General features: G+C 50.0%; 1 long non-coding RNA gene across 1 annotated transcript; it reads left to right on the forward strand.

The window, feature by feature from the left end:
• The first annotated feature begins 1,988 nt into the window (after positions 1-1,988).
• Positions 1,989-5,388, forward strand: LOC117795714. The gene is made up of 4 exons (XR_004619847.1): positions 1,989-2,158; positions 2,249-2,292; positions 3,460-3,650; positions 5,032-5,388. It is a non-coding gene; the product is annotated as an uncharacterized LOC117795714 (long non-coding RNA).
• The last annotated feature ends 20,310 nt before the right edge of the window (positions 5,389-25,698 follow it).

The raw sequence follows: 25,698 nt of genomic DNA on the forward strand, positions 1-25,698 counted from the left end.
CCGTTCTGTGTGTTGTCTTTACTCTCTTGAAAAACAAGTTTTTGATTGTGATGACATCCAGTTTATCCACGGTTTCCTTTGTGCTTTTGTAGTCACATCTAACCAATGACAAACCCAAGGTCATACATATCTACCCTATGTTTTCTTCTAAGAGTTTTACAATCTTACTTCTTATATTTAATTTTTTTTAGAATAAGCTTTATGTACAACGTGGGGCTTGAACTCATGACCCTGAGATCAAGAGTCACATGCTCTACCCTCTGAGCCAACCAGGTGCCCCTATTTAATTAATTTTAATGCCTACTCATTGTTTTGAGTATGACACCTGAAAAGTGCCCACAGGTGGCTGGCTAAGTAAGCTGTGGCCATGAGAAGGGCCTGTGTGGGCTTCGAAGAAGAAGAGCTTCCATATGCCTTTCCTCCCGGTTCCCATCCTCTTTCCTGGTGGCCCACGCTGAGGGGTGCTGTCATCTGAGGGTGGAGGGCTCCTCAGAGAGGGCAGTCCTCCAACACAGCTGAGAGGCCTGTTACAGAACTGCAGGGATGGACGCGAGCTATAGGTCCAAACTTCAGGGACAGAGTGGAGGTGCAGAGAAGCTGGTGCTCCAGAACGCACCCCAGACTCAGGGAGCTGGAGCGGATTGCCAGGAGATGGAACACGTGGACCAAACAAAAGATCTACCCACCAGCATATGTGGACACAGACAGACAGATAATGGCAAGCATCCGTGAGCGTGTGGAGCGAATGGACCCTCACACGCTGCTGGTGGGCGGGAAATGGTCACAGCTACTTTGTCTTTTTTTTTTTTTAAAGATTTTATTTATTTATTTAACAGAGAAAGAGACAGCCAGTGAGAGAGGGAACACAGCAGGGGGAGTGGGAGAGGAAGAAGCAAGCTCCCAGTGGAGGAGCCTGATGTGGGGCTCGATCCCAGGACCTTGGGATCACGCCCTGAGCCGAAGGCAGACGCTTAACGACTGAGCCACCCAGGCACCCCGGTCACAGCTACTTTGGAAAGTGGCACGTCTCCACGAAAAGAGAGTATATGCCTCGCCTACAACTTAGCTATTCCCACCCAGCTAGATGGGGTGTGCACGTGCTCCCCAAGATGTGCACAAGAACGCTCATGACAACACTAGTCTGGGGCACCTGGGTGGCTCCATCAATGAAGCGTCTGCCTTCGGCTCAGGGCGTGATCTCAGGGTCCTGGGATCGAGCCCCGTGTTGGGCTCCCTGCTCAGCGGGGAGTCTGCTTCTCCCTCCCCCCTGCTCATGCTCTCTCTCTCTCACCCACTCTCTCTCTCAAATAAATAAATAAAATCTTAAAAAAAAAAAAAGATTCTCTCTCTCCTGCCCCTCCCTACCCCCCTCTCCTCTGTCAAAAAGAAAAAAAAAAGCACTAGTCCAAACAACCCAAACCTGGAGACAACCCAAATGTCCATCAGCCGCAGAATGAAGAAATAAACTGTGGCATAGTCTATCATGAAATTCTATACAGCAGTGACGATGACTAAGCCACAACCTGGATAAATCTTGTAAACACAGCACTAAGTAAAGGAAGGCAGGCTCAAAAGAGCATGTATTATATGACCATATTTATACAAGTTAAAAGGCAGGAAAATTCATGGTGACAAGAGCCAGAATCACGGGCCCCCCAGGGAGAGTAGGGTTTGGAAGCAGGTTATTTACATTTGATTTCTTGTTCTGGGTGCTGCTGACATGGATGTGTTCACTTTGAAAATTCACCCAAATGTACACTGAGTATTTGTCTTTTTTGGCATATATGTTAGATCATAAAATTCACAGAACAGCAACAATGAAAAACCCCAGAAGGAGCAGAAGCTGGGTGTGACACAGTGGCCAGGGGTGGGGTGAGTGACTGTCACGTATGGCCGGCCCAGGCCCAGGTTTCCTCTTTTTTTAGTTGTTGTTGTGTTTAAAAAAAAAAAAATTTTTTTTTTATAAGTATTTTTTCTCCGAAGTAAGCTCTATGCCCAACGTGGGGCTGGAACTCACCACGCTGAAATCAAGAGTCACGTGCTCTACCGAGGGAGCCAGCCAGAGCCCCAGGGTTCCTCTTCCATGTGGTGGACACATCCCAGTGGACAGGGCTGGGTGCTTACAGCAGCAGAACCCGGCTGAGCAAACGTGTGGAAGGTGACGAATAAATTAATGAATGAGTATCTTCCTTCCTACTTTCTCTCCTGCCTTCCTTCCTTCATTTATTCATTCTTTCTTATATTACAGTTTCAGGACCCGTTTATTGAGTACCCACGTCAGCCGAGCCTGAAGTACGCAAAGCTAAGTAATTTACAATGCCTGCCTTCAAGAAGCTCACGGTCCAGCGGAGGAAGAAGATCTAGAAAGAAATCAGTGCAACCTAGAGGGAAAGGCAGCCTGATGGGTGTCCTTCCAGACAGTGTGGTCGGATTAGGCTGGTTGGGGATCAGGACAGGGAAATCTCAATGCAGGTGATGCAGGACCAGGGACCTGCAGCAGGTGTCAGTGGGGCAGACTCCAGAGGGAGCATGTCCTGGCCGAGAGCACAGCCAGCCTGGCTCCCCTTAGAGCTAGGTAGATATTAGGAGGTGAGTATGAAGGGGGGGGTACATCAAGAATCAGAGAGGAGGGGCCTGGAGAGGACTCCGTGGTTCGGGATGATACAGACTATGTGCTCTCATGCTGGCCAGCTAGGAATCCAAACAATCCCACTAGCAAGAGGCTGAGATGATTTTTCCAAGGAGTCAGGGTCTTACACTCTCGCCTGTGAAGAGCACAGGTGGCCTGCTCAGGAGTCCAGGCAAACAAAACAAATATGCAAATCTGACTGGGTGGGAGGCAGTAGGGAGCGGCGGGGTCTGCAGACATTGGCTCTCCTCACCTGCCCACATGTATTCGGATTTTGTTGTGTTCAAAATGTGGCGCAGGCCCAACAGAACAATCTGGTGCCCGAGTCCCGTGTAGCACTTGGCTGCCAGTCCGCAGCCTCTGGACAAACTTCCCTCCCAGGCGTCTCCAGATATAACGAGTGATTTCTGTCATTTAGTGTGTGGGTGATGAGGGCATTGCTCAAATCTGCGGTCACATGAGGTGAAGTGTCCTCTGAGTTCCTTCCTCTCCTGACAGGATCTCTCAGTGGACAGGGCTGCCCCATGAGCCTTTTCACAGCTTTCTGTGACTCTGAGGGGCAGAACTTGGAGAGATTGGTTTTTCACCATGGAAAAATACTGGCAATCATAAGAGATCTTGATTCGGGTTCTGGAAAATCCCAGAGGCCAAGAGCCCTGGAGGCCTAGATGTCCCATGACCAGGACAGGAAGACTTTTAGAGTATGCAGGACGAAGCACCTTCTTCTCTGGGAAGACCTACTATGTGCCAAGTATTGGACTGGTCCCTAAGCTCATGGCATCACATAACAGTATCCTAGAATATTTATTTTTATTATCCGTCTTTTACAGAGGGGGAAAACCAAGGGGCGGAGAAGTTAAGTGACTTGCCCAAGGTCTCACCACGGCAAGTGTCAGAGCCACTGTAGCCAGAACTTTGAGCAACTGGAGAATGGTCTAAGCCAACCCTATCCTTGAGGATGAGCCTGCACCTGGTCCTAGATTCAGAGAGGGGAGGTGATTCTCTTAACGCCACACAGCAGGTAAGCAGTATATTAGCCATTATTCATCCTGCATGTATTCTCTGAAAAACTGTACTTGGGGCACCTGGGTGGCTAAGTCAGTTAAGCGTCTGACTCTTGACTTCATCTCTGGTGTTGATCTTGGGGTCACTAGTTCAAGCCCTACATCGGGCTTCACGCTGGGTGTGGAGCCTACTTTAAAAAAAAAAATGTTCTTGAGAATCTGCTATTTGTTCAGGTACTTTCTGAGCGCCTGCCAGCCCCTGCTCTAGGCTTTGAGGACACAACAGTGAACAAAACAGACATCTCAGCCCTCATCCAGCTGATATTCCCAAGGGGGAAACAGACAGTGAAGAGATAAACAATGAAGTCGGGTAATAGGTGGGGGAATGTGGGGTACAGTGGACGAGCATACATCAGGGAAGACAGATGGGGCATGTAGGAGGTGTGAGGGTTGCTGGGTTAAATAGGGGGGTGAGGCAAGACCGCACTGAGAAGGTGACCCCTGAGGAAGTGAGCCTGGGCAGCCTCTGAGGGAGGTGTCCCAGATGAAGGGAACAGCAGAGGTGCTAAGGTGGAGTGGGTCTGATGTCTGGCAGAGGCCAGTGTGGCTGGAGCAGGGGGGTGCAGGGCAGAGGGGACAGGTGAGATCAGCAAGGGCGTGAAGGTGGGGGAGCTGGGGGTCAGGTGGTGCAGGGCCTTACAGGCCACTGTTGAGACTGGCTTTTACTCTGAGTCAGTGGGAGCCATTGCAGGAGTCTGAGCAAAGGAGTGACATGACCTTACCTGCTTTTAACAGGATTACTCTGGCTGCCATGTAAGGAGACAGACTCTGTGGGGCAGGAGCAGGGCCACCGGTCGGGAGGCAATCACAGTGACCCAGGCAGGAAAGAATGGGGCGTAGCCCAGGGGACAGCAGCAGGGGTGGTGAGAAGTAGGTGGACCCCACATCTGTTTGAAAATAGAGCCAGCAGGATTTGCTGGTGGAGGGGACGTGGCAAATGAGACCAAGGCAAGACGAACGACAATATCCGAGTTCAGGAGTGAGTTACGGGAAGGATGGAGTGCCACTTCTGAGATGGGAAAAAGGACGCGAGGAGAAGGTCTGCAGAAATGCAGAAGTTCAGCGGTGGGCATGGTAGTTGGGGACACCGCTTGGGTTTCCAAGTGGGAATGCTGAGGCAGCATGTTGCTGGGACTCCAGGGAACAGTCAGGAGGTGGGAGGCTGTCCATGAGCTTGAAGAGCTCTCCAAGTAGTTGGGAAGGCAGGGCACCCTGGTAAAGCTCCCTGGGGCCTCTTGATTCCAGTAGCACCCTGGTGGTGGTAGGCAGCTTCCATGAGAGCCCCAACGCCCCCCGCTGCCTGGTAGTCACGCTCTTACAAGGGCGTCTCTCACGCAGGATGGGGCTGAGCGACAAGTCAGAGATTGTGGACATGGTGGCTCCTGACGACCATGGCTTCCGCCTCGCTTCATCTCGGCTCGCCTGCTCTTGGAGCCGGGCTCAGACACGTCATGAGGGCACTCAAGCAGCCCAATGGAGAGGTCCATGTGGCTCCAGGGGACCGCCATGAGAACAGCCCATCACAGGAGTCGTCGGTCCTCCCGCCCCAGCCCAGCCTTCAGCTGATTGCAGGCCTGACAGCCTGACCTTAACCTCATGAGAGACGGAGCCAACATCAGCCAGCGGACTCACTGCCCCATTCCTGACCCACAGAAACCACATGACGTAATAAATTCATGTTGTTTTAACCCGCTAGGTTTGGGAGTAACTTGTTACACAGCAATAGATAACTAATACAAACTTTTTTTTTTTTTTAATGCCCAGGAAGGCAGGGCGGGTACTCCCATAGCTTGTATAGTATCTCTTATTTGCTGACTGACCCTGATGGGCAGGACAGCTGCCCGGCCTGGCACCGCTCAGACTCCTGGGGCAGCTGTGCGCTCAGCATCTCAACGAAGAATGGCAGCGTCTCCTGCCTGATACCTCCACCATCAAGGTCAGAGGCAAGAACGAGCGTGGGTCGCAGGCCATCAGCATGGGTTCCAGCTTACCCTCGCTCTCCCCCACCTTATATCCGTCTTCCCTTCCCAAATGCCTGCCCTGCATCAACATGAAGATGACAGTTTTACAGAATTTTCACACAAATTTTCACTACATTAACTATGTACTATCAAAGGCCCTAAAAAATTCCCTATTTTTAAAGATTTTTTTAATTTGTCAGAGAGAAAGAGAGAGCACAAGCAGTGGGAGCGGCAGGCAGAGAGAGAAGCAGGCTCCCTGCTGAGCAGGGAGCCCAACGTGGGGCTCGATCCAGAATCCTGGGATCATGACCTGAGCCGAAGGCAGCTGCTTAACCGACTGAGCCCCCCAGGTGTCCCTAGCAAACCCCTTTATAGAGAATGGTTCTGCCCCTCTGATACAAGACTGCGAGCCTTGGAGGGTGCAGAGGCCGAGCTCAGGCACAGGTTTGGGGAAGATGAGCACGTGGGTCCAGGTGGCTCTTGCTCCCAGTCTTGTTGTGGTGTCTGGCTTGGACCCTGCCCAGGAGAAGCACCAGGCCTCACTCCCCCAGTGGAGAGTGTCAGGACACCAGAGTCCACCGGCAATGGCTTTGGTGTCCTCAGACCTGGGTCTGGAATCCCCATTCAGCAGTTTACGGGCTCTGTGACCTTGAGTCACTTCATCATCTGACCTCCATTTCCTCAGCTGTCCCATGGGAGTTTCATGCTAACCTCAGGAGACCACTGACACTGGATAAGCTGTGTGAGTCCTCGGCACTTAGGGGCTGGCCATTAAGTAGTGGTGATTATTATGATGGAACCTCGTGGCTCCAGGCTGGCTGATTGGGCCTTAGAAGGGGAAACCCCAGAGCTTTCCATGTCTCTCTGGTTCCCTTTCGTGAAAGTAAGTGACTAATATTTACTCCTACCACCACTTCCAGGATGTTAGAACACAAACAGGAATTTTTGCACATAAATGTCTTAAGAGATGCTACCACAAAAGAGGGTGATGACAGCTGGATGGGTGGTTTTCAATACCTTCAACTTCTTTGTGAAAAAGAACCATCCTTCATAGACCCCAAGCTTTGAATTCATTGGTGTGGTCAGAGGAAGCGGGGGGGGGGGGGGGGGGGGGNGGGCAGAACAGGGAGGGGCAGAGTTCGGCAGAGAAGCTTTCAGAAGAGTGGGAGGTTTTAGGAAGGGAAGGCTTGCTCTAGCCGCGATCTCCCGTATCTATTTATGCACCTATCAATTTACATAGGTCTGTTTTAATCCATCTACACTTCTAGTGATTTTGTAAATATTTATCTAGCGCTCACTATTCAACTTTCCCAGCAACCCCGCAAAGCCGCTGTCATTGTCCTCACTCCGAGGTTAGAAAACTGTGACTCAGAGACTTCTCAATGTCACAAAACAAGCCACTGGGGGAGCAGAGGCTCTAAGCGAGTTTGGGGAGATGCCAAAGCCCACCACCTCCCACCACTGCCAGCATGCTAGAAATCGAGGTGGGGCTCGGGGCTGGAAACAGCGGGTTTGGAGAGCGGAAGTTAAGATGTGACCTTCAGCGTTTATGGTTTGCAATGTTCTTCCACATCTAGGAAAGGCTACTGGACATGCCACCTGGAGGCGGGAAATCCCCTTCCCACTTTCCTCATTTTAAAAGGGAATCGACTGGGACTGGGGAAGTTAAGGGATTTGCCCAAGATCCCACTTGAGCCTTTCAACGTTCAACTTCCTTGATCTCCTCTCTCTCCAAGAGAGCAAAGCCTGGCGGCTGGGCTGAAGCAAGTCAGGGAGAACGGATGTTCTTTAAGCTCCTACTCCGTGCTCGGCACTGTGAACACATCATCTTGCAACAACCCTGATTTTCGTTCTCAGTTTATAGCTGAAAAAATTGCATTTCAGAGAAGTAAGAGGATTTGCTGAGGAAGTGGTGGAGGTGGGATTTGAACCCCGATCTGGCAACTCCAGACTCTTCGAGGCTCCCTCCTCTACAGTTCATTGTCTCATCAAGGGCAGCCAGGCCACCAGGTGGAAGGGCAAGGTTAGGTCAGAGCTATCCTGTCCTTCAGGAAGAAGTGTAGGCCAGCCAGGAATAATTCATGGCAAACTCTATTTCCCATGAGCTTCTCTTCCCAAGGCATCATGGTGGCAGAACCAGGACTGGATGGTCTCAGAGATGCCCTCTGCTTCACTCTTTTCTTTTCTTTTTTCCTATTCTTAAGTAGGCTCCACGCCCAATGTGGGGCTTGAACTCACAACCCTGAGATCAAGAGTCGCATGCTCTCCTGACTGAGCCAGCCAGGCGCCCCTCTGCCACACTATTCCTGCTTCAGAGTAGCAAGGTCCGCCTAGCCCAAGCTCTCATCCTATGGTGGACCCCTATTATGTTATCCCCCAGAGAGGCAGCTCAGCCGCTTCCTGAGCACTTCCACAGACAGCAAGCCCACTCCCCACTAAGGCAGCCCTGACGGGGCTACACTTCTGAGCTGTTAGCCCAAGCCCTCCAAACCCCCATCAGGCTATTGACAGAAATAGGGCCACATACAACAGTGATCGGCTTTCTCTGGCCCTCTCCCCAGCCGTTCCTGCAGCCGTTCCTGCAGAAGTTCCCGGGAATGCCCTGCAGGTGTCTCGCAGGTGCTCTGCCTTGGGCGGCATGTCTCCCAGAGGTGAACCACCCACGTGAAAAATGCTGACTTCTTAAAAAAAACAAATCCTCAGTGTCCATAGGAGGTAGGAGGCCAAACTGTCAAGAAGCCACCATTGACAAACAGCGCTGATGTGCCTTCTGGCATGTTCATGAAACTGTCTACTCTTTTATGTGGTGCTCCTGGGACTCCGGTGTGGGCACCAAGGATCTTCTCGCCTGAATCACCCTCCTCTCAACCTGTCCTCAAACCTCTTTTATCCTCTTCAACTCTCTTTCCTTAGGATGACTTCTTCCCAGGGAGCCCTCTATCCCTTGTGCAAATTGACCCTCAAGAGTCTTCCCCTTGGGGGCACCTGGGTGGCTCAGTGGGTTAAGCATCGGCCTCCGGCTAGGGTCATGATCCTGGAGTCCTGGGATCGAGTTCCTCATCGGGCTCCCTGTTCAGCGGGGAGTCTGCTTCTCCCTCTGCCCCTCACCCCACTCTCCTGTTCTCTCTCAAATAAATAAAAATCTTTAAAAAAAAGGGGGGGGATCTCCCCCTCAGGTCCTCCAGACCTGCCTTGACAGGTCTAAATCCTAGAGTAAATTCAGCCAAGGCAATAATGATAATAATAGCTAACATGCATTCATTCGACAAGTGTTTATTGGGCTCCTGCTTTGTACCAGATAGTGCTCTAGGTGCTAGAGACATAGCAGTGCACAAAGACGGACGGCAGAGGAGTCCCCATCTTCCTGGAGCCCGCGTTCTGGAAGGCTGTAGGTGCTTATCAGGCCCCAGGCACTGCTACAAGCACCCTCCATGCAGGAGCTCATTTAATCCCACAAGAACGCCAGTGAGGAAACTGAGGCACAAGAGGTAGGTAACTTGCTGAGTAATAGCAATAACCACTACTGAGTCCTTTCACAGTGTCAGGTTGCAGTCAGCCTGGAAGGAAGTCGAGAGTGTGAGGTAGGACGGGTGTGCTCTGAGCCCCCACTCACTGTGTGGCCTTCACATGACTCCTTCTGGGTTTCCTAAAAGAAGGCGCCCTTGGATGGCTCTGGGTCCTGTGAAATGACCTGAAATGCCCGGACCAGAGTGCGTTTCCCTGCCTCTCTGGAACCTGGAGGGGAAGCAGAGTGGAGAGGACGGGTCCAGGGGTGCCAGCACGGTGTGCAGAGGAGCTGGGCAGCGTAGTAGGTCGGGGTGAGGCGCACCTGGTGACAAGGTCAGTCCGCCTAGGGAATGGGAGCTCCGCCCAAAACGGCAGACTCCACCTGCTTCCCAGGGGGAACCCAAGCTGCCCTCAGCTCCTGCCGGTTCCAGGGGCGACCATGTTTCAGCGCCCACAAATAATCAAAATCTGGGGCATACTGTCTGCCAGATTTGTCCTGGAAACACCAACACACGGCGTAGGGGCGGCGAGGAGGATAAAAGTAACACCGGCGGGTCTGTGGGAAACCCAGCAGCCTGGGGGGGCGGACGGCGCCGGCTGAGCTGCCTTGCTCAAGGCACACCCCGGCCCCAGATCGTCAGCATCTGGCTCCCGCGAGCTCGGCAGGTGGTGGGGAAGAGCAGGGTCAGAGGCCTTCCCCGACCCCCTCCCTCCGCGCCGGCGGGGCGCTGGCTACAGGCGCTGGGCAGCTGGTGCGGGCGTCCCGGGAAGGCGCTGCGGGCTCTGGCGCCCCCTGCAGGCCGAGAAGGGCCGCGCGGCGCCCGCGCCCCGAGCAGGCCAGGGAGGGAGGGCCACGCTGCGCGCAGGCTTATGTCACCGCGGAGAACGGATATGAGTCACCACTCCTCGGGCCCAAGGGGCGGCCGGGGCGAGTGCGAAGACGCGGCCACAGGAACCCCGGACAATGGAGGGAAGTGAGAGGAATGTGGGCCTGGCTGCGGCAGCGCTGCCCCTCGACGACCCCAACCCGGCGGAGGGAAGCAGCCGGCGCAGGCGCAGGCGCAGACGGGGCGGGGCGGGGCCTAGAAGGGCGGGGCGGGGCCCGGTGGGAGGACNACGGGGCGGGGCGGCGGGGCGCCCCAACCTGAAGAACAGCCTGGGAGGCTTTTCCAGCGACCCCAGCCCGACCCCTCCGGGGCTCCCCACTGCCCTCTGCACAGTCTTCAAACTTGACTGAACGTCAGAAAAATCCCACTGGCTTGTTAAAACCCACGTCTCTGGGCCCGACTGCAGAAGTAGGTCAGGGCTGGGGCAACATGAATGTGCGTATTTAACAAACTCCCACTGGGTGCTGCTGAGGCAGGGGTCCTGGGAGCACTCCTTGAACCTAGCAGCACGGTAGAAGGAAGTCCTAGCTGCCTAGCTGGCCTACTGTGATGGGGTTGCTCCAGCCTCACCTCTCCCCACTTCCTACCCCCTCCACACGTGTTCTAGCAGGACTCGACTACTTATATTTTGCTTACATTTTCTTTCCCCTGTGTGTTTGTACAGACGGTTTCCTGTGCCTGGAACACCTTCCCCTCACTCCACGGCTGCCCAAACTGGCTGACTTCCACCACCCTTTAAAATCTCCACGGTGTGCATCAAAGGGCGCAATCAACAGAAAAAGCAACCCATGTAACAGGAGTAGATATTTTGAAATCATGTATCTGGTAAGGGGCTAATATCCAGAATATGTAAAGAACTCCTACAGCTCAGCAACAAAAACCACACACAACACGATTTAAAAATGAGCAAAGGGGGCGCCTGGGTGGCATAGCGGTTAAGCGTCTGCCTTCGGCTCAGGGCGTGATCCCGGCGTTATGGGATCGAGCCCCACGTCAGGCTCCTCTGCTGTGAGCCTGCTTCTTCCTCTCCCACTCCCCCTGCTTGTGCTCCCTCTCTCGCTGGCTGTCTCTATCTCTGTCGAATAAATAATAAAAAAAATCTCCAAAAAATAAAAAAATAAAAATAAAAATAAATAAAAATGAGCAAAGAACTGGAATAGGCATTTCTCCAAAGAAGATCTATGAATGGCCAATAAGCACGTANAAATCTTCAAAAAAAAAATAAAAATAAAAAAAATAAAAATGAGCAAAGAACTGGAATAGGCATTTCTCCAAAGAAGATCTATGAATGGCCAATAAGCACGTAAAAATATGCTCACTATCACTAATCCTTAAGGGAATGCAAATCAAAACCACAATGAGATACCACCTCACCCATTAGCGCCCCTACTGGCAAAAAAACAAAAAAGCCAGGGGCGCCTGGCTGGCTCAGTTGCAAGAGCAGGCAACTCTTGATCCCAGCCTCACATTGGGTGTAGAGGTTGCTTAAATAAATAAATATTAAAAAGAACAAAAATAGCAAGTGTTGATAAGGACGTGGAGAAATCGGAACCCTTGTGCACCATTGGTAGGAGTGGAACACGGCGTGGCTGTCATCAAAAACAGTATGGCGGTTCCTCAAAAAATTAAAAATAGAATTAGCTTATGATCTAGCAGTATGCCAGAAAGACTCGAAAGCAGAAACTCAAAGAGATACTTGCACGCCCATGTTCATAGCACCAATTTTCGCAATAGCCAAAATGTGGAAGCAAGTGTCCCAAGTGTCCATCAACAGAGGCACGGGTAACAAAATGTAGGATATCCATACGATGGAATATAATTCAGCCTTAAAAAGGAAGGAATTCTGGCATTTGCTACAACAGGGATGAACCTTGAAAGCGTTGTGCTAAGTGAAATCAATCAGTCACCAAAGGACAAATACGATACATTTCCACTTACATGAGGCACCTAGAGTAGGAAACTCATAGAGACAGAAGAGTTGCCAGGGTTGCTGCAGGGAAGGGGGGCGTGGGAGTTACTACTCAGTGGGTATAAAGTTGCAGTTTTTCAAGATGAAGATTTCCACGGAGAGATGGGGGTGATGGTTGTGCAACAATGTGAATGTACTTAACACCACCGAACTGTCAGTTAAAAATGTTTGAGACAATAGGTTTTAGGTTATGTGTATTTTACCACAATTAAAATTTTTTTAAAAAGGGGCATGTGGGTGGCTCAGACAGTTAAACGCCTCTGCCTTTGACTAGGGTCATGATCTCAGGGTCCTAGGATAGAACCCTGCTCAGAGGGGAGCCTGCCTCTCCCTCTCCCTCTCCCACTCCCCCTGCTTGTGTTCCCTCTCTCACTGTCTCTCTGTCAAATAAAGAAATAAAANTACCACAATTAAAATTTTTTTAAAAAGGGGCATGTGGGTGGCTCAGACAGTTAAACGCCTCTGCCTTTGACTCGGGTCATGATCTCAGGGTCCTGGGATAGAACCCTGCTCAGAGGGGAGCCTGCCTCTCCCTCTCCCACTCCCCCTGCTTGTGTTCCCTCTCTCGCTGTCTCTCTGTCAAATAAAGAAATAAAATCTTCCAANTCCCTCTCTCGCTGGCTGTCTCTATCTCTGTCAAATAAATAAATAAAATCTTTAAAAAAAAAAAAAAAGAAAAAAGAAATAAAATCTTCAAAAAAAAACCCAGTCATTTTTTAAAATGCTATTTGTAGAGTTTTCAGTTGTATGAATAAACCTGTTTATTTATCCATTCTCTTACGGAGAGACTGTTAGCTGTTTCCCTTTTGTTGTTATGTACGGCACGGCCGTGAAGATTCTTGTACAAGTCCCTCGTGCAAACCTGTGGGGAGGTTTCTAGGCAAATAGATGCAGATCATCAGCTCTCGAAAGTTCCTCTGAAACACTTGGGACCATATTGTTTCTAATTTTAGAATGATTCTGATCTTAAAAATGTGATATGCTAAATGATTCTATTTCTTCTTGAAAAGACAAAACTATAGTGGATGGAAAACAGATCAATGGCTGCCAGGCATAGGGGTGTTTGAAGGGAGGGTGTGATTAAAAAGGGGAGAAATAGGGGCGCCTGGGTAGCGCAGTCATTAAGCGTCTGCCTTCGGCTCAGGGCGTGATCCCGGCGTTATGGGATCGAGCCCCACGTCAGGCTCCTCTGCCATGAGCCTGCTTCTTCCTCTCCCACTCCCCCTGCTTGTGTTCCCTCTCTCGCTGGCTGTCTGTATCTCTGTCGAATAAATAAAATAAAATCTTTAAAAAAAAAGGGGGGGAGAAATAGGGATCGTTTGGGGTTGTTCTGTATCCTGAGTGTGGTGGTAGTGACACAACTCTATACATGTGTTAAAATTCTTAGAACTATAAAAAAAGGAAAAAAAATCAATTTTAAATTTAAAAATACTTAAAATAGGGGCGCCTGGGTGGCACAGTGGTTAAGCGTCTGCCTTCGGCTCAGGGCGTGATCCCAGCGTTGTGGGATCGAGCCCCACGTCAGGCTCCTCTGCTGTGAGCCTGCTTCTTCCTCTCCCACTCCCCCTGCTTGTGTTCCCTATCTCGCTGGCTGTCTCTATCTCTGTCAAATAAATAAATAAAATCTTTAAAAAAAATAAATTAAAATACTTAAAATAAAAAATGTTTAAATATAATATGGTGGATATGCCACATAGTACCTACAAGTCCCAGTGGGCACCCATAATCAAACAATAATATTTCTTCAGCAAAATATATGAACAATCATATTAAATAGGACTAACTAAGACTATAAATAACTTGGGGCACCTGGGTGGCTCAGTGGGTTGAGCATCTGACTCTTATTTCAGCTCAGGTCATGAATTCAGGGTCCTGGGGTCGAACCCCACATTGGTCTCTGCTCTCAGTGTGGAGTCTGCTTGGGATTCTCTCTCTCCCTTTCCCTCTGCCCCTCCCCCCCACTCATACTCACTCTCTAGCTCTCTAAAATAAATAAATAGAACTGGGTTTATCGTTATGATTTTGACCACCCTGAGTACGTCGTATAAAGGGAATTATACAGTATTTGTCTCTGTCACTTAGTGTGGTATGCTCGAAGTTCATCCGTGTTGTAGCACACGTCAGGATTTCCTTCTTTTTATTTTATAATTTAAAAAAAAATTTTTTTAAGATTTTATTTATTTGAGAGAGAGTGGGAGAGAGGGAGAGAGCATAGAGGGAGAGAGGGAGAAGCAGACTCCCCGCTGAGCAGAGAGCCAGACATGGCGCTCGATCCCAGGACCTGGAGATCATGACCTGAGCCAAAGGCAGATGCTTAACTGACTNTATGCTCGAAGTTCATCCGTGTTGTAGCACACGTCAGGATTTCCTTCTTTTTATTTTATAATTTAAAAAAAATTTTTTTTAAGATTTTATTTATTTGAGAGAGAGTGGGAGAGAGGGAGAAGCAGACTCCCCGCTGAGCAGAGAGCCAGACATGGGGCTCGATCCCAGGACCTGGAGATCATGACCTGAGCCAAAGGCAGAAGCTTAACCACAGAGCCACCCAGGTGCNAGGAAGAAGCAGGCTCACAGCAGAGGAGCCTGATGTGGGGCTCGATCCCAGGACCCTGGGATCATGCCCTGACCCGAAGGCAGAAGCTTAACCACAGAGCCACCCAGGTGCCCCAGAATTTCCTTCTTTTTAAAGGCTGAATAATACTCCATTGTGTGTGTATATACCACATTTTGCTTATCCATTCATCTGTGGACACTTGGGTTGTTTCCATTTTTAGCTATTGTGAATAATGCTGTCATGTACATGGGGGTACAAACATCTCTCTGAGATCCTGCTTCCAATTCTAGATCAGGTTTTGTCCTCAAGTGCATGTAAGGCAAACAAACTTAGGCGTGAAAAAAACTTGCAGTTTTCAGAGTTTTTTGAATTTGGGAATTGCAGGTAAGGAGCTATAGGCTTGCACTAATTTACATTCCCACCAGAAATGTACGAGTTCTCCTTTTCCCGTGTCTTCCTCAACATGGTGTGGTCGGGCTTTTTAATTCTGGCCAACCTGATCAGCCTGAAACAAGGTCTCATTATTGGTATTTGCATTCCCACTATTACTAGTGAGGTTGATCACTTTTTGTTTGTTTATGACCATTTGTAGTTTGTATGTTTCTAGGAATTTGTCCGTTTCTTAGATTGCCCAGTTTGTTGGCATACAGTTTTTCATAATATTCTCTTCTTTTTTTTTTTTTTAAAGATTTTATTTATTTATTTGACAGAGAGACAGCCAGCGAGAGAAGGAACACAAGCAGGGGGAGTGGGAGAGGAAAAAGCAGGCTCATAGCGGAGGAGCCTGATGTGGGGCTGGATCCCAGAAAGCCAGGATCACGCCCTGAGCCAAAGGCAGACGCTCAACGACTGCGCCACCCAGGCGCCCCCATAATATTCTCTTCTAATCATATATCTGTGGTGTGGATTGTGATCGCTCCTCTTTCATTTGTGATTTTATTTATTTGGGTCCTTTCTCTTCTTTTTGATAAGTCCGGCTAACGGTTTATCAATTTTCTCAGTTCTTTCAAAGAATCAGCTCTTAGTTTTATTGATCTGTTCTACTGGCTTTTTGTTTGTTTCTATATCATTTATTTCCTCTCTAATCTTTATTATTTCCTTTAGGCTGTATTTGCTTTCCTTTTCTAGCCCCTTTAAGTGTAGGTTAGGCTGTGTGTTTGAAGCTTCTCTTTCTTCTTGAGATAGGCCTGAATTGCTAGATTCTTCCCTCTTAGGACTCCCTTTGCTGCATTCCAAAGGTTTTGGACTGTTGTGTTTTCATTTTCATTTGCTTGCATGTACTTTTTTATTTCTTCTTCAATTTCCTGGTTAATCCATTCATTCTTTAGTAGGATGTTCTTTGATCTCCATGTATTTGTGGTCTTTCCAGATTCTTCCTTGTGGTCACTTCAAGTTTCATAGTGTTGTGATCTCAAGATATGCATGGTATAATCTCAATCTTTTTATGCTTGTTGAGGGCTGGGTTTTGTTTTGTTTTGTTTTGTTTTGTTTTGTTTTGTTTTGTTTGAGATTGTATTTATTGGGGCACCTGGGTGGCACAGTCGTTTCAGCGTCTGCCTGCCTTAGAAGCTTGGGTCAAGACCCCAGGGTCCTGGGATTGACTCCCACATCGGGCTCCCTGCTCAGTGGGGAGCTTGCTTCTCCCTCTCCTGCTCCCCCTGCTTGTGCTCTTTGTCAAATAAATAAATAAAATCTTTTTACAAAATAATAAAATCTTTTTTTAAACCTTTTTTTTAAAGATTTTATTTATTTATTTATTTATTTTTTAAAGATTTTATTTATTTATTTGACAGAGACAGAGACAGCCAGCGAGAGAGGGAACACAAGCAGGGGGAGTGGGAGAGGAAGAAGCAGGCTCATAGCGGAGGAGCCTGATGTGGGGCTCGATCCCAGAACGCCGGGATCACACCCTGAGCCGAAGGCAGACGCCTAACCACTGTGCCACCCAGGCGCCGCCCCCCCCCAAAAATAATAAAATCTTTAAAAAAATAAACAAAAATAAGAAATATCTGAGTAGAGTCTGAGGAGGGGATCTGATGTTATATTCTCCATGTTTTCCACTTGTTCTGCTAGTGTGATCCACTGGTCTCTTCTTTCCCGCTGATCCACCCCGTCCGTCACAGCCCCGGTTCCCATCAGCACGTGCTCCATCTCTGGGTCTCCCGCTCAGTTGCACGCTCTGTTCGTCTACCTTCGCTAATAATAAATCTCTGTACACGGCAGGACAACCCCTCCCTTCTTATTCTTCTACAGTGTCCCCACAATTCTTGACCCTTTTGTCCTTTACTTCTTTACAAAAATTAAAAGAAAAGGTGCCCGTGTCTGTAGAAAAAAAATGTTGGATTTTGATTAGTATCGTCCACGGGCCACAACGCCGGTAGTAAGGAGTGAGAACTTTGTTTTTTCCTCAGAAGAGAGAGGGCAGTCGCACCTCATTCATTCTGAGGTTGCTTTTCAGCAACTTCCAATGTCTAGAAAACACGAGAAAACAAGGAGAGGGCACAGGAGGTCTCTGAGAAGCTATGGACACCCCAGAGCCTTGGCATGAAATCGCAGCGCCGTCCCAGGAAACATGTCAGGCCTCTAGCAGCGGCCTTTGCCCCTCAGCCCTGTTCTAAGAAACTCGATTATCTGCTTTCTCAGCCTACAGCGAAGTAACAGCTTCCACTTAGAAGAGGAGATGCAGGGGCGCCTGGGTGGCACAGCGGTTAAGCATCTGCCTTCAGCTCAGGGCGTGATCCCGGCGTTCTGGGATCGAGCCCCACATCAGGCTCCTCTGCTATGAGCCTGCTTCTTCCTCTCCCACTCCCTGCTTGTGTTCCCTCTCTCGCTGGCTGTCTCTATCTCTGTCCAATAAATAAAATCTTTAAAAAAAAAAAAAAAAAGAACAGGAGATGCAAGAATAAAGCATGCCGAGGACTAAGAATGACAAAGAAAAAGTCCAAATCCTCAGAAAGAGATGAGGGAATATAAGAGGGCAGCAAAGGGCAGCCACTCATTCCTGGCTTGGAAGCACCGCTGTGCATTTTGTTATTAAAAAAAAAAAAAAAGAAAGAAAAAAGAGGCAGCTCTGCTCCTCAGGGTCCATCCTTCGAGATCCATCTTCCATCGCGGCTTGCAGGCTGCTCTGGCTGTGGCCATTCCCGTCAGTGGTGGGAAGGGAAAGTGGAGAAAGTCAAGTCCAGCATGTCCTCGTAGGCCAGTGAGGTGGGCTACGCACCCACGACCTACAGTCCTGTCCCCCTGGGGAGAGCTGGGCCCTGTGCCCCCCCTAGCTGCACAGGGACTGGGGGGGGCAGAGCCCCCTGCTGAGGAAGCAGGTCACCTGGGCCCCTGTAGGGCTTTGACTCCCAGTCTGAGTGAGACAGGGCGCCATCGGTGGGGTTGAGCCCGGCAATGGCTTGCTCTGACTTGTGAAAAAGACCCCTCCAGCTGCCCTGCGGAGAAAGTGGAGGGGGGTGAGGCTGGGGTCAAGGGCCAAAGCATGGAACTCAGGTTGGATGACCCTCCCTTGTTCCATTTCCATGACATTTCTCACACGTTAGCGCTTAGGTTTGTGTCCCGTCTTCCAGCTCAGTGTGTCCGCAGGGCCGGACCCAGAGCAGGTCCTCAGCTCCATCCGTTCCAAGCACCAGGGGCACCTGAGTTACACCTGGAACCTGGCAGTTGGCCGGCGTCTTGGATTGCAAGCAGCACAGGCCAGTTCTGGCTGTCAAAGGGACAGGGAAGGGAAGGGAAAGGAAGAGAAGAGGAAGAAACTCGGAGGAGCCCAGAACCCACGGGAAGCCTGGAGCGCAAGGCTCAGAGGCTCAGAAGAAGGACGGGACGCAGAAGAGAAGTTCCTTCTTCAGCCAGGTTCTGCTGCCTTTCTGGCCCTCATCTCCAGGGCCTGCGAGGGGCTCACTGGAGGGACGTGGGTGGCGTGATCAGGCTTTGGGGGCACAGAGAGTCAGAACTGTGGTCGAGAAAACCTTCAGGCAGCCCTGTGGCTTCCACGAGCAGAGGGCAAATTGGCTGAATCCTTGTCTCAGCCAGGCCTCGCTCGGGGGGCAGATCGTGGGAAAGGAAACCACGTTAGGGGAAATGAGCGCTAGGTGGCCGAGAGCCAGCAAATGTCCACTACGATGTCCTGGGGCTTGCAAAGCACGGAGGCGTGACCGTGGCCTGTGGCCTGGGAAGAAGAAGCGTCTTCCTCACCTTCACGTCCCTGCGTGTCACGCAGCGCCTGGCACTCTGTGGGCACTCACCTACTGTTTACCCAGTGACTGAAGGACAGACTGACCAGCCCCAGAAGCCCAAGGGCTGGCAGTGTCACCTGAAACGTCACTTTCATGAATAAAAGGGGATGAAATGGCAGCAGTCTCAATGAAAAGATTTTTCAAAGAGAAATAAAAAATGTCTCCGGGGAGACATCGTAGCCCTTCCCAAAGGCCCTGCCAGTCTGGCTCTGAGAAGGATTAACATTTATGTAAAGCAATTGGCCGCATGCAGCCAGGCTGATTGCCTTGGAGGCAGGGGAGAGATTGGGCAGCAGGGGGTGGGCTGGCCTCCAAACCCTCTGGGAAGCCAGGGATCTGGCCCTGACAGGGCATCCAGGAGTGGGGCCCAGCGGCCTCTTGGGATGAGCCTCAGAAGCCAGTGGCTTCCAAGGCAGCCCATGAGACCGAGCACCAAGAAGTGTCACCATACAGGTCTAGCGGGCGGGGGTTTGCTGTAGAGCGGGACTGGAGGTCCGCAGGCAGACCGGGGTCTCCAAATGTGCTCCTGGGCCTGGGACCTCTCGGAAGTGCCCAGGGACCTGCAGCCGGAGCAGAAACACTCTTTCAGGAGTTTCATGGAAGATTCTGTTTGAATACAGTGTTTTTCTCATAATAACGAGAAAAAGGGTGGGGTCTAGTTCACGGACGTAGGGCACACCCATTTTACACAGTGGTTTGGTTTTGCATGTGGCAAGGACTCTTGTTAGTTATGTGACATTATTATTTTTTTTAAGATTTATTTGTTTGTGGGGCGCCTGGGTGGCACAGCGGTTAAGCGTCTGCCTTCGGCTCAGGGCATGATCCTGGCGTTATGGGATCGAGCCCCACGTCAGGCTTCTCTGCCATGAGCCTGCTTCTTCCTCTCCCACTCCCCTGCTTGTGTTCCCTCTCTCACTGGCTGTCTCTATCTCTGTCAAATAAATAAAGTCTTTAAAAAAAAAAAAGATTTATTTGTTTGTTTTAGAGAGAGAGAGAGAGCAGGGGGAGGGGCAAAGGGAGAGAGAGAATCTCAAGCAGATTCTCCACTGAGCGCAGAGCCCGACTCGGGGCTCCATCTCACAACCCTGAGCTCATGACCCCAGCTGAAATGAAGAGTAGGACACTTAACTGACCAAGACACGCAGGTGCTCCCAGTTATGTGACATTATTGAGCCTTAGTTTCCTCGTCCATAAAACGAGATAACATCCGGGGACTGCGGTGAGATTCAAGAACGGGGCATGTGGCTAGGCATCATTTAGGTATACTCACCAACGCTCATTTTTCTCTCTATTCCATTCCCTTTCCCTCATTCAGGCAGTTTGGAGGCTTGACGGAGGGGGAGAGGAAGAGGAAGGAAACAGAAGTCACCTAAAACTCTTTCAAGTATCATCTATATTTCAATCGATCAATCAATAGCAACAAAAAATTTCTAATTAAAAATGTTTAAAAAGGGGCGCCTGGGTGGCTCAGTGGGTTAAGCGTCTGCCTTCGGCTCAGGTCATGATCCCAGGGGCCTGAGATCGAGTCCCATGTCGGGCTCCTTGCTTAGCGGGAGCCTGCTTCTCCCTCTCCCTCTCCCTGCTGCTCCCCCTGCTTGTACTCTCTCTGTCAAATAAATAAATAAAATCTTTTTTAAAAAGTTTAAAAAATGAGGCTCTTCGAAGAGAAGATCCCAGCGGGTGGATAGAAGGCCTGGATCCAGAGAAGGGGCTGCGCACACACTCTCTGACTCTCCTGGGCTTCCCTCGGAGACCGCTAGACCATGCGGCCTCCTTCTTAGGCCCCAGCCGCTCTGCGGTCACATCCAGCCTTGGCTTCCTCTGGAGGGTGGAGTCACATTCCAGGACCTCTATAAAACATCGTGGGGCTGTTTACTTCTTCCCCTGGGTCGGTTAGACTCCTGTAGGGGCTGGAGAGGGTGGTACAGGCTGGTCTTTCAGTGGTCCCCGTGCACCCCCCAACCCAGCCCTCGAGAGGGCATGTGGCTTGATCCCAAGACTTGGCAAGACAGCCACGGACATCTGCAAAGTGACAAAAGGAGAGGAGGAGCCTAAGAAGAAAACTGCTTTCACACATGAAAATGCCTGGAAATGTTTTCCACGTTATTCTTCTCTGGGGTGATTTTTCAAGGCCAGCAGAGCCTGGGGCCTGAGGCTCCTGGAGGTGACCCAAGTGGCCCAAGCAGATATGCTGCAGCTTCTGCTCCACAGCCTGTGTGTGGCGTGTGTGTGTCTGTCTGCATGGGTGTTCTGCGTGTGTCCTTGTGCACATACGTGAGTGTATGTGTGTATGTATGTGGGTGTCCGTCCCAGGACAGGGCCTCTCCCTACAACTCTGGAGCCGGTAGGGCGTTTAGCAATCCCCTAAACCCAACCACTTCCGTCTGGGGGTGTGGAGACCGCGGCCCGAGGGACATGGCCTGCCTGAGGTCACACCATTCTCCAGAGGTAAAGGAGGAGGTGGCCCGGGACTCTGAAGCGGTCTTACCTGCACCCCAGCACTGGCCCCTCTCTCTCGGTGGAGGTCACAGCCGCTGGAGGAAGATGGCCCCGTTGGCATGCCCAGCACTGGCCCTCACCGCAGACAGGCCCCGTGCTCTGTAGTTTCCCAGATCATGTCAGTCCATTTAGCCCTCACAGTCATCTTTCAAGGGGGGCATTTTCTTTTCTTCTTTTTTTCAAGATTTACTTATTTATTTGAGACAGAGAGAAGAGAGAGAGAATGCATGAGAGCAATGGGCCGGGCGGAAGGACAGAGGGAGAGAGAGAATCTCAAACAGACTCTGCACTGAGCACGGAGCCAGATGTGGGGCTCGATCCCAGGACCCTGAGGATCCCAGGACCTGAGTGGAACCCAAGAGTCAGACGCTTGCTTAATGGACTGAGCCACCCAGGTGCCTCTCAAAGTGGCATTTTAACCTGTGCTTCACAGATGAGGAAAGTGGACCCCGATGTGTTTTGCTCCCCACGGCCAATGCTCATTCTATTTATGAAACGTGATTGACGTTTCTGATCACATGCGATGTGCCAGTCACTGTTCTAAACCCCTCACGTGTGTTAGCTCATTTTGTCCTCAGGGCGGCAGGCACTATGATTAGCATGTTATAAACCAGGTCCCTAATGCATAGGGTTTAAGTCATTCACTAAGAGTAAAAAAAAAAAAAAAAAGTAAGGGGAGGAGTCAGAAATCCAACACTCAGTGAGGGAGGGGAGACGTGAGACGGGGATGGGAAGTGAGCCATTGATGTCTACGTTAATAAGCGAGGTTAGCACGGTGAGCAGCTGGGGTTTGTCCCCACCAGGGACCGGCTGAGAGGCTGCAGAGGACACGCCTCGGCATTCAGCAGAGGAGTGAGAACACTCTTCATTGGTTGAGGGTCTCACCCAGGGTACGGGCAAATCCTTGGCACTTCTGAGCTGCCCCTGTGTGGGCTTCGCATCCAGGGCACGTCCTGAGGCAGACATGCAAGAAGTCACCTTCCTAAGGTACTCTGAGCATTGACTCCAGGTGGCCCAGGGGACACAGGCACGGCAGCAGCCACTACCTGGAATTAGGCCCAACATATGAGGCTCAACAAATGCTCATTTTCTTCCTTACTTGCTACCAGTACTTTTTTTGTTGTGTGTGTTGTTGTTGTTGTTGTTTTACCCAGACGTTCCTGAAAATTAAAAAAATTGATTTCATCAAGTGTCTGTCAACATGGGATTTGCCTTTGCAACATCATGAAATTTCCATACTAAAAAAATTCACAGGTTAGAAAACTTGCTTTATCAGATCACTACCCAATCATTCCTTCACAGAAATCAGAGTCTCTGTGACCGTTCATAGCCGCACTACTCATGAGAGCCAAAAGGTGGAAGCAACCCCAGTGTCTGTCAGTGGATGAATGGGTTAAACATTGTGGTGTATCCATACAGTGGAATATTAGTCCGTCATAAAAAAGGATTGAAGTGTTGCTACAGGCTGCAGCATGGATGAACCTCAAAACATTATGCTGTTCTTTCTCTCATTTATTTATTTATTTGAGACAGAGAGAGAGTGATTGAGAGAGAAAGAGAGCACCAGTGGGGGCGGGAGCAGGGGCAGAGGAGAAGCAGATTCCACGAGCAGGGAGCCCAATGCAGGACCCGATCCCAGGACCCTGGGATCATGACCTGCGCCAAAGGCAGGCGCTTAACCTACTGAGCCACCCAGGCACCCCTAGGCTATTCTTTCAAAGCCAGACATAGGGGCGCCTGGGTGGCACAGCGGTTAAGCGCCTGCCTTCGGCTCAGGGCGTGATCCCGGCGTTCTGGGATCGAGCCCCCACATCAGGATCCTCCACTATGAGCCTGCTTCTTCCTCTCCCACTCCCCCTGCTTGTGTTCCCTCTCTCGCTGGCTGTCTCTATCTCTGTCGAATAAATAAGTAAAGTCTTTAAAAAAAAAAAAAAGCCAGACTCAAAGGCCGCATAATATATGATTCCATTTCTATGCAATACCCTGAACAGGTAAATCACAGAAAGCAGATCCGTGGTTGCCAGGCTCTGGGGAGAAAGGAATGGAGAGTGATTGCTTCGTGGGTACGGGGTCTCCTTTGGAGGTGATGAAAATGCTTTGAAACCAGACAGGTGATGGTAACCACATGGGAAGATCCTAAATACCAATGAATTTTTCACTTTAAATGGTTAATTGTATGTTATGTGAATTTCACTCGAATTGAAAAAAGATCTCATGGTCACATTGTCTGTAAGGAGTAGAGAGAAGTGAAAGGCAGGTGTCAGGTGAGCCGCAAAGGAAGCAGGAAAGTGACCTCCCCTGCCCAGGAAGTCCTGCCAAAGGGATCCCCAGGGTCAACCGCAAACTAAGAGAGAACAATGAAGTGGTATTTTTTGTCTTTCAAACTGGGACATGTTTTCACAAACAGTACACCGATTTGGCATGAGTGTAGTGTAAAGGGCATTCTCATACACTTCTGGTGGGGTAAAAATGAGCCTAGCCATTCTGGAGGTAGATTTGCCATTTTGTATTATAAGAGTTTAAATTGTTCAGGTCTTTTTAATTTTTTAAAGATTTTTTATTTATTTGACACAAAGAGAGAGCAAACAAGCAGGGGGAGCAGCAGAGGGAGAGAAGCAGGCTCTCTGCTGAGCAGGGAATCCAATGTGGGGCTCAATCCCATGACACTGAGATCATGACCTGAGCCAAAGGCAGACGCCCCTGCTCAGGCCTTTTTAAACGAAACATTTCCTGTCTAGTTTTCACGTGCAGGTGATTTACCCAAGGCTATGTCTTTAGATGGACCTTAAAGAAGAATGTGACTATGTTCTAAGTCCATGATCAATGGTCTAAATATTTTTTATTATTTTTTTAAGATTTTATTTATTTATTTGTCAGAGAGAGAGAGCACAAGCAGGGGGAGCAGCAGAGGGAGAGGGAGAAGCAGGCTCCCTGCTGAGCAAGGAGCCCATTCGGAACTTAATTCCAGGACCCCTGGATCACGCTGAAGGCAGATGCCTAATGAACTGAGCCACGCAGTGGTTTTTTGTTGTTGTTGTTGTTGTTATTGTTGTTGTTTTAAATAAAAGGTCTATATTCTTTGACTTAGTGTGTAATGTCAGGGTCCTGGTCAGAAACAGGCCCAAGCATTTAGTCTATGACGGAGGTGGTATTTCAAATCAGTGAGGGAATATTCTCATAAAAAAGAAAGGCCAGGGGCGCCTGGGTGGCACAGCGGTTGGGCGTCTGCCTTCGGCTCAGGGCGTGATCCCGGCGTTATGGGATCGAGCCCCACATCAGGCTCTTCCGCTATGAGCCTGCTTCTTCCTCTCCCGCTCCCCCTGCTTGTGTTCCCTCTCTCGCTGGCTGTCTCTATCTCTGTCAAATAAATAAATAAAATCTTTAAAAACAAACANGAGGGAACACAAGCAGGGGGAGAGGGAGAGGAAGAAACAGGCTCATAGCAGAGGAGCCTGACGTGGGGCTCGATCCCATAACGCCGGGATCACGCCCTGAGTCAAAGGCAGACGCTTAACCGCTGTGCCGCCCAGGCGCCCCATCTCGTACCTTTTTTTTTTAAGATTTTATTTATTTATTTTGGAGAGAGAGAGAGCACAAGTGGGTGAGAGGAGCAGAGGGACCAGCAGACTCCCCACCCAGGGAGAAGCCAGACCAGGGGCTCCATACAAGGACCCTGGGACCGTGACCTGAAGGCAGACCGCTTAACGGACTGAGCCAGCCAGGCACCCCTACCTCAAACCTTACATCAAAATAAATTCCAAAGGGGATTAAAAACAAGAAGATGTGGAGGAAGAGGGGGGGGATGAGGAAGAAGTGGGGGCGGAAGAAAGTGGGGGAAATCTCTGTCTGGTACTCAGATGGGAACAGTCCTACAAGCAAAAAGCAAAGGGGAAAAAAATACAAGAAAACATCAAAAAGTCGGACCACATGAAAATATAAAGCATATGTGTTAAAAATCACCAAAAACAGAACCAAGAGTGACTTCTAAGCTTGGAATAATACTTGCAACACATATGAGAGACTTAACATTTTGAAGTGCTTCTAAAAATCAACAAGAGGAAAAATAATTAAAAATAGGAAAATGGACAAAAGATAGGAATGGGGAACTCACAAAAGGGGAAGGGTAGATGTTTGCATCTGTTTTTAAGCAGCCCAGGCTCTGGGCAGAGAAGGCGCTCTCTTTCCAGCCGGGTGGGGGAGCAGCCCTGGCCCGCTGGCCCCCTGTCTGGGCCAGGCCTGGGGGAGCGGGCATCTGGGGTGCCCGAGCTCGCCCTTCCCCGGGGCGGGAGAAACAATTCCCTCCTTTGTGGAAGCTTCCCCCCGGGGCGAGGTGGTGAGTCCTCGCCCCGCTTTCCCGGAGGCGCACGGGCCGGGCCGCCCGCCAGCACTC

Source organism: Ailuropoda melanoleuca, chromosome 13, assembly GCF_002007445.2.
Source record: "Ailuropoda melanoleuca isolate Jingjing chromosome 13, ASM200744v2, whole genome shotgun sequence".
NCBI lineage: Eukaryota > Metazoa > Chordata > Mammalia > Carnivora > Ursidae > Ailuropoda > Ailuropoda melanoleuca.